An 11,380-nucleotide genomic window follows, 5' to 3' on the forward strand; every position below is an offset into this window, starting at 1 on the left:
TTCTAACATTGTAGCAGGATTCAGAAGGACCGGGATATGGCCCCTCAATCTCGATGCCCTCATGGACGACATGCAACCCAGCAACACATTCAACATTAATGATGGTGAAGATGCTTCTGCAGTGCAAAACATGCTCAACCTTTCAGGTGTTGATATGTCACCGGAAGTGGTTCCAAAAAACATTGCTCTTATCTGTCAATCAGATTCAAATACACAAGTGGAGAGTGCACAAACAACTGACAACATTGTTGCCACTGCAATTGATAGTGTTGATGACATTCTTAGTCTTCCATCCAAGCGAATTGCACCATCGTGGGTGGTGGAAGGGGTAATGGATCTAGGTGTTGACTTGCAAGGGCAAGAAGCACGGGGAACATTCACCTTCCCTTCACCACCAATAGGATGGAACACGAGGCGGAGGAAAGGGAAATCGAGGAGAAGAGAATTACTTTGGCAAGAAAGAGGATGTTAAACAATGAGTCCAATCCATCCATGCCTTTTCCTAAACGACATCCCATAATGCAGGATCTAATGAACACAATCATGTCGAACTTTCCAACAGGGTTAAATTGTCCGCCTACTTCCCCATCCCCTACGTTTTTTGCTCCTTCAAAATGTATTGCAGCGGTGCCACCATATGGTGGAAGCCCCAGATATTGCAACCCAATGTCGACTGAATTGAGTACTAGTGAAGCAATAGAGGTGACGAGAACATGGTACCCATTGCAACATCGAGGGCATCAGCTACAGGGCCAAGAACTCATTTGCCGTATTTTTTCAATTGGCTTTTAAAAAGACATATTTGATTCTATTTTTCGGCTTTTTGATTTACAGTTACACATAAGAACTACAAATATAAGTAATGAAGACATTGATTCGACGTGGTTTCTGGTATCTTTTTGTACATCAATGCAGTATAGGACACGTAATGGGATGACTGAGAAAGTTGTGAAAAAATTCATGCTTTTTGTTTCCAATTATGTGCATGTCAACAAATGACTACTTTTTGTTTCCAATGTTGTGCATTTTGTATGTTTTACCTGTTGATGCAATTAACAACATGTATTGGGATGATTAAGCAAAGATGTTAGCAACTACATGATTCATTTTGCATCAATGAGAAAGATTCAAGTTTTCATTACTTTCAAGTTATCAGTTTTCCACAATTGAGTTGGCTACCACAAATCCAAATTGTGGATGTTGAGTTGGTGTTTCGGCCACGTGGCCCATGAGGAGCCCTCACACTTGTTAAAATTATGCCACTTTGATGCTTCAACCAGAACATGGTTGGGCTCAGACCCGAAACCTACTATGATTTACGTTTGTATGGAACAGGGTGGTCGTGAGACAATTAACCACATGCACACCCAAACGACCACCTTGTCCACCAAAATATCCCTCTGCCACCTTCAAACTTGTAGTGCAGTGACATTAACTACGCGTCACCTCGCCTAACATGCACCTAAAGGCTCGTGTTTATTGAGCCTTGCAACATTCAATATGCTTGACTCGAAGACATGCTTTTCATCTTACGAGTATTAATCTCCATTTTCGACTACAACAAGAACACAACCATTTGAAGACCTTTATACTTGTGAATTGTGTTGCATGGACCATTCAATTTGAATGTTTCCATGCAACATAATTCATGAGTACAAAGGTTTCAAATGACTGTATGTCCTCATTGTGTAGGATTGTGACAATTTCTATCAAAAGACAATGGAGCTTTTCTGACCAATGCAGCACTTGGTTGATTACACAATGTGAGGAAAAGTGGCATTCACTCGTGTTGTACACAATCCATGTAAAGATTGTAATTGTGCAAATTGTAATGTATTGTTCAATCTCTATGGGTTCTTGTTCAAATTGTGGAAGCTATGTGGGTTCTTGTTCCAATTGTTGACACCTTAGCCCAATTATCACATTACATGTGAGTGGAATGGATAGTAAACAAGAGTCTTGTCAAAGATTAGTTTGTGGGCCTTTCAACTTTTGCCCCCCACCCCTAAAAGTATTTTTTATTTCTACTAGTTCTGCCCTCCTGATATATATGCACATACAAAATATTGATTTGGTGTAGGCAACTCAGCAGTCTACTTGGTCAGTGGTCAAAGTTGGTTTGTGGGTCCATGTGGCTTGCCTTGTGGACCCTTGAAGTTAGGGTGTGCATGTTCTAGCTCCTCTCCCCTATATACATATGTGAACGTGCATACAGATATGTACATACATACATGTACATGCAGACATGTAGACACATACATGTACATGTCTAAATGTACATACATATAGTGAAAAACATGTACATACGTATATGGAAATGCATGTGCATACATGTATGTACATACATATATGCATATACATGTACTTACATATATATGCATGTACATACATTGAAATGTATATGCACTAGAGATATGTCAAACTTGGGTTTAAGGGTTTCATTTTCAGCATTGAGTTATGTACAAACATACATGTACGTAAAGACATGTACATACAGACTTGTGCATCCACACATGTACATGCATATATGCATATACATGTACATACATTTATGCATAGACATGTGCATAAATATATGCATGATATGTGTCAAACTTGTCTTTAAGGGTTTCAGTTTCATAGTTTAAGCGATTCAATCTCACATATATATATATATATATATATATATATATCTGTGTGTGTGTATTGTGGAATCCTCATTTATATGGAGGAGTGATACATGTGTGTGTGTGTGTGTGTGGAGGAGTGATACTTAAGGAGAAGGGATGCATAGTTAATGCCACTGCAAGGGTGTATTGTATACCCTTAAACCAAATGCAAGGAATGGTATACGCAAATGTGTTTAAGGGTTTCAATTTCATTGTTAATGTTTAAGGGTTTAAAGATTTCAATTTGACAAAAAATATTTTCAATTTCATAGTTAAGGTTGGGGTGAAGGTTTTCAATTTCACATGTGTGAATTAAACCCTTTTCGTTACATTAAAGGTAATTAGTCGTTCATTCACTTCACAACTATTGAAGGAAAGTGGACGTTCATTCAATTCACAACTATAGAAGAAACATGGCAACTACTTATAAAAGTAAAAAACAAAGAAATTCAACAATGAAACCAAGTATGAATTAAACCCTTTTCATTACATTAAAGGTAATTGATCGTTCATTCACTTCTCAACTATTGAAGGAAATTGGTCGTTCATTCAGTTCACAACTATAGAAGAAACATGGCAACTACTTATAAAAGTAATAAACAAAGAACTTCAACAATGAAACCAAGTATGAATTAAACCCTTTTCATGACATTATAGGTAATTGGTCGTTCATTCACTTCACAACTATTGAATGAAATTGATAGTTCATTTAGTTCACAATTATTGAAGAAACATGGCAACTACTTATAAAAGTTATAAACAAAGAGGTTCAACAATGAAACCAAGTATGAATTAAACCTTTTTCATTACAATAAAGGTAATTGGCCGTTCATTCACTTCACAACTATTTATATAACAAATTAGCAGTAAAATGTAAACCCTTGGACAATTAATGTGAAACCCTTGATGCCATTTGAAACAGTGAGTTGCAAGCCCTCAAACAATTAAACAATAAAAGTGGATTTGTGGACCCTTAAACAACAACAGTGAAAAGTGAATCCCTCAAACAATTGAAATTGGGACCCTTCACCCTGAAGGAGTATATTCAAATTGTTCACACCTACAAACATAAAGTAGTGGATATCTAAACCCTTGGACAATGAAATTGAAACCGTTGATGGTAATTGAAACAGTGATTTGGAATCCCTCAAATCCTTAAAGAAGAAAAGTGAAATTGTGAACCCTTAAACAATAACAGTGAAAGTGAATTCCTCAATCAATTGAAATTCAAATCCTTCAACCCGAGGAGTCAAGGTTAGCACAATGAAAATGAAACCGTTGATGCCAATTAAAACGGTGATTTGGAAGCCCTCGAACCCTTAAACAATAAAAGTGAATTTTTGAACCCTTAAATAGTGATAGTGAAAGTGAATCCCTACAAAAATTGATATTGAAACCCTTAAACAGTGACAATGAAAGTGAATCCCTACAAAAATTGATATTGAAACCCTTCAAGGCAAGGACGTGTTTCGAATAGCTCAGCTTGACCCATTAAAGAGTGAAAGTGTAAACCCTTGATGTCAATTGTTACAGTGTTTTGGATTCTCTCAAACAGTGTAAATGTAAACCCTTGATGCAATTTACATTGAAACCGTTGTTGCCATTTGAAACAGTGAACTTTGAAGCCCTCAAACCCTCATTAATAAAAGTGAAAATGTGAACCATACACATTAACAGTAAAACATTCAATTTGAAACCCTGAAACCCTCGAACATGAAGGGTGATATTGACAATGAAAGGACTAGAACAAGTAAAGACAACATATTAAAAAGATTTTAACCCCTACGCAAATTAATGAATGATGTGTAAACCCTTAAACATCACGAGTGCAATGCCCTTGTTGAGGCAACAGAGTATTGCTAACATAATTGGATGTAAGGTTGAGCTGCTCCCCTCTACTTATTTGAGACTCCCTCTTGGTTTGGCTCCTCCAAACTCTTTCTAGAATTCTTTGATTGATAAGTTCAACAAAAAATTGGCTGGTTGGAAAGGCTCTATGTTATCGCAAGCTGGTAAGCTACAGCTTCTTCAAGCTACCCTTCAGAATTTGTCTGTTTATGCTCTTAGTTTGTTTAGTATAACAGTCAAATTTGCAGAAGCATTAGAAAGAATTCAGAAAAGATTTTTTTGGTCTGGTGTGGAAGATAAGAAAAGGATTGCTTTGGTTGCTTGGGATAAAGTCTGTGGTCCTAAAAGTAGTGGGGGGTTAGGTATCAAATCTCTTAAACCTTTCAATAAAGCTTTGTTAGCCAAACAGGTTTGGAGGGCATATGGTATTAAAAGAGATTGGAGTAGGGTGTGGTTTGACAAATACATCCATAATCAGCCCATTCATTCCCTTCTCTATTCTGAGAATATCCCTATTGGATCTTTTATATGGAATAGTATGATAAAATCTATTGAAGTTACTAAAGCTAGAGTTGGTTGGGTCCTTGGCAAAGGTAACAAAGTCAGATTTTGGGAGGATGTCTAGATCAAAGAGGAGCCTCTTTTTAATCGGGATTGCAGCCATATTATTGAAGATTGTAAAATGAGGTTTGGTTCTATGGTCTGTAATTATTGGGAGGAGAATAAATGGGTTAGACTTGATGCGGTTTATGCTGGATTTTCTTCGCTCTAGCATGATTTGTTGTCCTTTTCTGTCAGCAAAGATTCAGATGATGTCTTCTTATGGAAGAGTAATCCTAGGGGTAATTTTACTGTTGCTTTTGCTTACAAAAAGATAGCTACTCAGGCTTGCAACCCTATATGGACTAAAGTTTGGAATAGATTCCTCATTCCTAAAGTTAATATGTTTTTTGGCTTGCAATTCACAACAAGATTCTCACTATTGATAACTTGGTTCGAAGAGGATTTATGTTCCCTAGTAGGTGTGAGTTATGTCAGAAAGAGGTTGAGTCTGTGGATCATTTGTTCATTCACTATTCTTTTACCTGAGAAATCTAGGGTAAAGTGTGGACGCAATGGAAAGTTGATTGGGTTATACAGAATAGTTTTAAGGAAGTCCTTTGGCATTGGATTTTCCCTACAAAGCTTCCCATCATTAAGACCCTCTGGTCCTTTTTTCTTCCTATGACCTATTGGCATATTTGGAAGGAGAGAAACAATAGAATTTTTAGGGAGACTAAGTGTTTTTCTCGGGTGGTTTATGAAAACATTTGTAGGGCTATTAAAGAAAACATCAATACCATTCACAAAAGCAACAAGCAGTGTAGTTATATTGATATGAATGATAATGAGAAAAGCATTCTAACAAAATAGAAATTAATGAATAAGGTTTGGAAGTCTGATATGAAGAGTAGAAGAGATAATGTGGTTTGGAGGTTCCCTCCTCATGATTGGGTGAAGGTGAACTTCGATGGTGTAGCTAAAGGAAATCTAGGTAATGTTGGAGGGGGAGTGATTATCGGGAACTCTTATGGCTTTTGTGTTGCTACGATTGCCTCTCCCTTTGGAACTCAAAACAACCATGTTGCAGAAGCTTTGACAATTTTAAAATGTCTTCAGCTTGCTCAAGGCTTCAATTTTAAAAGAATTTGGCTGGAGGGGGATTCCCTTAATATAATTCAGGCTATTAAAGGTATTAGTTCCCCTTCTTGGAATATCCAAAATATCATTGATAAGGCAAAAAAAATGTTAAAGGCTTGTGATAGTGTGATTATAACCCATACCTTTAGGGAAGGTAATAGGGTAGCTGATTTGTTGGCCAATGAGGGGGTCATTTTAGCGGAAGATGCTCATTATATCAAAGAGTCATCATGTAAGAAAAAAGTATGAGAGCAATTATTTTATGATAGAATCAATGGTACATATTAATCTCATTATTACCCTTTTTGGTTCGGACTTCAATGATAGAATTTGGAGTGAGGCGGATTGTCAGATGATGACCTGTCTCAAGCGTCGCGCTAATGAGTATAGGTGTGAAGGGCCTTATCATATTAAGTATTGGGTTAATTTGCATGTTTTAAAGGGCTACTTGAAAAACAAGAAAATTACCTTGGTTTTCGATTCCAACTCCTCTATTCTTCAACATCTAGTCAGTTTGTGCTCCCCTGAGGGTTTTGATTTGAACAACTATTATATTATGGGAGGAAATCTCAACTGTAATGAGCCCACCAGTTGTGAAAGTTGAAAGGGTGAAAGTAAAATTTGGAGAAGGTTGCATAAAAACGGCTTCACTGATTATATGGAGAAATTGCATGGGAGCAAGAAGTTTGTATCCCGTGGTTTTGCCAAGGGTTGGAAAAATAACAGAGTTACTCTGTTTGGACAGACCTGGAGAGTGGATGAAGATTTGGTGGCTGAGGTGATTGGTTTGCAGAAGGACGACATCAAGTTTTATAGAGATTGTAAGTTCTCGATGGAAGCCATCAAAATTTTCCCCAAGAACGAAGAAGAAAGGGCTCGCCTTGCCAAAAAGGATAATATTTCCTATTACCTCCCTAACCAGGTAAAATCCTTTTGGCAGAAAATGTTGAAAGTGTTAATGGAGTATCTTACTATTGATGGTAGGTTTTCGAAAGTCTATAACTATCACTTTGTTATCCTAAATCACTTTCCCCATGGCTCTAAGATATCTTTGCCCTTCTATTTGGCATCTTCCCTTAATGACAGTCTGGCTGACCATGCTAAGAAACCTAATTCCTACCCCATTGCCCACCAAGGTCTTGTTTTGTTAATTTATGAGTATCTCAAGGATAAAGTTAAGACTAATCAGGATGATCCCTTTGTGGAGAATACCCATATTTCTGAGGATTATGACAATTCTGACTCTGATGAGGATTCTTCCAATCCTCCCCCTAAAAAGAAATCGAAGGTTAGTAAGAAAGTTGAAGAAGACGTTGAAGAGACGACTGATTCCAAGCAGGAGCAGGAGAAGGAGGTTGAGGGTGAGGAAGGAGACAAGGATAATGAGTAGAGAAAAGAGGATGTTGATGAGTCAGAGGAGAAGGAGAGTCCCTATGATTTGGACAACAGGGATGATATTCAGAATAATATGGAGGAGGGCAACCCTAGGTCTGAGGATTCTGCCCAGGACATGGAGGATGCAGATACTATTCTGAATGCTGCTAGAAACAACTCTCTGGAAATGTTTAATTTCCAAAAGTGGGTGGTTGATAATATTACCAACATTCAAAAAAAACAGAGAGAGATGGAGTTCAAAATTGATAATTTGGTTAAGGATATCAATAATAAAGGAAAAGAGGAAAATGTTGAGGATAATAGTGAAGCAGAGGATGAAAAAGAAATTCCGGACTGGTCGAAAGGTGAGATCATAAAGGGAGGATTTGAAGCACCTAGAGGATGTGGTGAGGACTCTCAAAAAAAAGGGCAAGTTTGATAATGAACTGATAAACAATAGGAATCAAAAAATCGAGAGTGCTCTGAGGAAATTCATGGAGCATAGCTTGGTTGTGTTGAAGGTGTCTTCTCAAAATATGAATGTGTTAGTTGCTTGCCTGGAGAAGGATAAGCAGAATAAAGACACTGTGATTGTTGATGATGAGTCGGGTTCTAGTTCTGTGCAACATTCTTCCAGACGCAGAACTAGGCAAAATGCTAAAGAGATGGAGCCGAAAACCAAAGGTAATCAACAGGTGCAGGAAAGTAAAGACCTGAAAGAGGCAGCAAATGCGATGATGATGTTTGTCAGGGATGCTGAGGAGACCATTAAGATTTTCACCTAAATGCTCTAGTTTTGTTTTAGGTGTGCCAGTCTCTCGCTGGTCTTTTGCTGTTCTTTTCTCTGGCTGTTGTCTTTTGTGTTGTTCTTTTGCAGCCTTTCTTTCTTTGTTGTGTCCTCTCTAGTTTCTATAATGCTTTTCTTTTCGATATGTAAGTGGGTTTCGGGTCCCTTAAAACCTGGTTTTCCTTAATCAAAAACATCACGAGTGCAATGAAATAAACACACAGTGAAAATGAAACCCTCAACCAGTTTTATCGAAAGGCCTTGAAAACCTTCAACCCTTTAAACCCCTAAGTATTAACCGTGAAATTGAAAACCCTTAAACCATTAAACCACAGTGATGTTCGAAATTCGAAACTAAACATCCCAATATTAATAGTGATGCACAAAATGAAAAGATTTTGTATTCAAAAGTCACCATTAAAATAACAGTGAAGCTTGAATAGAGGATTATGATTCCCTTTACATATGTGTGTGTTCAAGAACACAGTATTTAGTGTTCAGAAACACAAAGACATGCACCTACCTCACAGGACATTCAAACAATAGTTTGAGGAGGACGTGAGAGTTAGAGAAAAACCCAGTGCAATAAAAAAACGAAACAATGCTAAACAACGCAAACAAGGAATACAACACAAACAAAAAAATAGTTGCAGGAAATTGGTGAGCCTTAGTGAGGAAAATTTCTCACCTGGGTCGAAGGGGAAAAGACCCAGTCCTCTGTCAGTCATCGGCTTCGTTATGTCGTCGTCGCCATTTGGCTCAGAACCTGCAAAAATGGAGCACACGAGGAAGTAATGCACATTGATGGGAAAAAAGAAACCCCAAAAAACTATGCAACCCCAACAAAAAACCATTGAATGCGTAGAAGGAAGCATGCATTACCGATAGCAAGGTGCGCACGTTTCGGTTCGAAGTCGAAGGTGGTAGTGTCCCATGGCAAGTAGCTTTTGGAAGGAAAGAAAACCAACACCTATTAATGCACGTGAAAGAAATGAGCAACAATTAGATCATTCAGCGAGGAGTCGCTCGAATTGAATGTTGCAAGGCTCGAGAAACGTGAACGTTTAGGTGCATGTAATGTGACGTGACGCGTAGTAAATGCCATTGCACTGCAAGTTTGAAGGTGGCGGCAAGAGTTTTTGGCAGAGAAAGTAGTTGTTTCGGTGTGCACATGGTAAATAGCCACGCGGCATTTCCATTCCATACAGACGAAAATCATAGTAGGCTCCGGGTGTGGGCCCGGCCACAATCCGATCGATGCACCGAAGTGGCATACTTTTGACAACACGGTTGACTCACAATGGGACACATGGCAAAACGCCAACTCAGCATCCAGGATTTTGATTTGAAGTAGCCAACTCAGCGGTCTACCTGACCAGCAGTCAAAGTTGGTCTCCAAGTCCACGTGGCAGACCCCCGAAGTAAGGGTGCACATGTTTTGGCTCCTCTCCCCTACTCATCTAAAACCAATAGAGGGCCAATCCCATTATATAGAATATTTTAGAGTCCCTTGTAAGTCTCCAAATTGGTGTGCTGGCTTGGGGATCATCTATTTTATTTCCTTTACCTTTCTTTGTGTGATAACACTAGCATTCATAATAAATTGATAAAGAAGAGAGTTAGAACGTAGGTAACGAGCACAAATTAAGTATGGAATGGAAGTTCGATCTTCCAGCTTGTTCTGAAATTTCCTTTGTTCTCGAAGCAGTTGAGAATTTGGGCAACACACACACAAACACATTCAAATTCAGGACTCCCAAAAGAATATTCGAAGGTCTGTTCTTGTATTTATACAATTACATTTTAGTTACAAAAGAACAGTAAATAGCGATGGTCCATAAATGCGACATTTCAGAACAATACATGATTTCTGCAATTCATTAATCAAACAACCATGATCACTTAATTTCAAAACTGTTCGTTTGATAATTCCTGAATGTGGAGACCTTCCTCATTGTCAGAAACTTGCAAAACTTGCACCTTTCATGCCAATGACAATTCCTGATGCTGGTAACTACAACCTAAATTTGATTTGCTTGAATTCATAAGTTAATGTGGGTGCCAAGTTTCCTGCCAACACTGGCTTGGTACTGCAAAACTCTTCATCCACTTAGCACCAAACTGTTTTGTTATAACCAAAATCCTAGCACTTTTTGCCAAAGTATACACCAATGATGTGTAAGAACTTGCACCGACTTTGAACCCAATTACGCTGCCAATAGTATTTACCAGTGTGAGGTTCCCATAAGTGAGTGCCAACCCTAGTAACTTAAGAGATAAATTTTTAAAATGTTTTATCAGTCTTTTAAGTGTTAACTTCAATGGTTAATGCTGAACTTTCAGGTGCCAATTACCATCAAATTTTGAAGTTTGATCAACTTCTCAATAATACTTATCAATCTTGCCAACAATATCTTGCAAGGCCACGTTAATGTGTGATCCAAAACCATTGATGAAAATTAACTGTACACAAGATTTTCCCAGAAGCTTTGTTACTCTGCAACAGTGAGAATCATTACCATATATAATTGTGGATAAGGTACAACGCTTTTCAGAAAATCTACTCTTCAATATCAATATTCGCATTGGTCTACACCGTAATGACAGCATAAAAATACTTCACAAATGCAATGACAAAAAAGTGAGCATCATCCCAGGATTCTTCTGTTATAAATAGCAATCTAATGTGTATAAATCGTCTTCTACAATTAGTACGTGTAGTTGGTCTTTTTTTTCTGTTGGACATTTGCCATTTGAGGAGATTTGGGTTGGTGCTAAACTTCAAGATACAATTTTTATGTCAACGTAATGCCAAGCACAAAACTTGAATTAACCACTTATCTCCCGTAATAACAGACGTTAAGACTCAATTGTATAATAAAATGATATATATTTTTTATTCAATTGAATTCAAAGATAATTGTTAATTTTTCTCCTTAGTCTATTCCAGTAGCCTGATTAAGGTTCTTATACTATAATAGCTGGACATCTACCAGGACAGCCTCAAACTGGTAAACCAAAAATATTGTTCTTATACCTTTGA

Source organism: Cryptomeria japonica, chromosome 5 (genome assembly GCF_030272615.1).
Source record: "Cryptomeria japonica chromosome 5, Sugi_1.0, whole genome shotgun sequence".
In the NCBI taxonomy this organism is placed as follows: domain Eukaryota; kingdom Viridiplantae; phylum Streptophyta; class Pinopsida; order Cupressales; family Cupressaceae; genus Cryptomeria; species Cryptomeria japonica.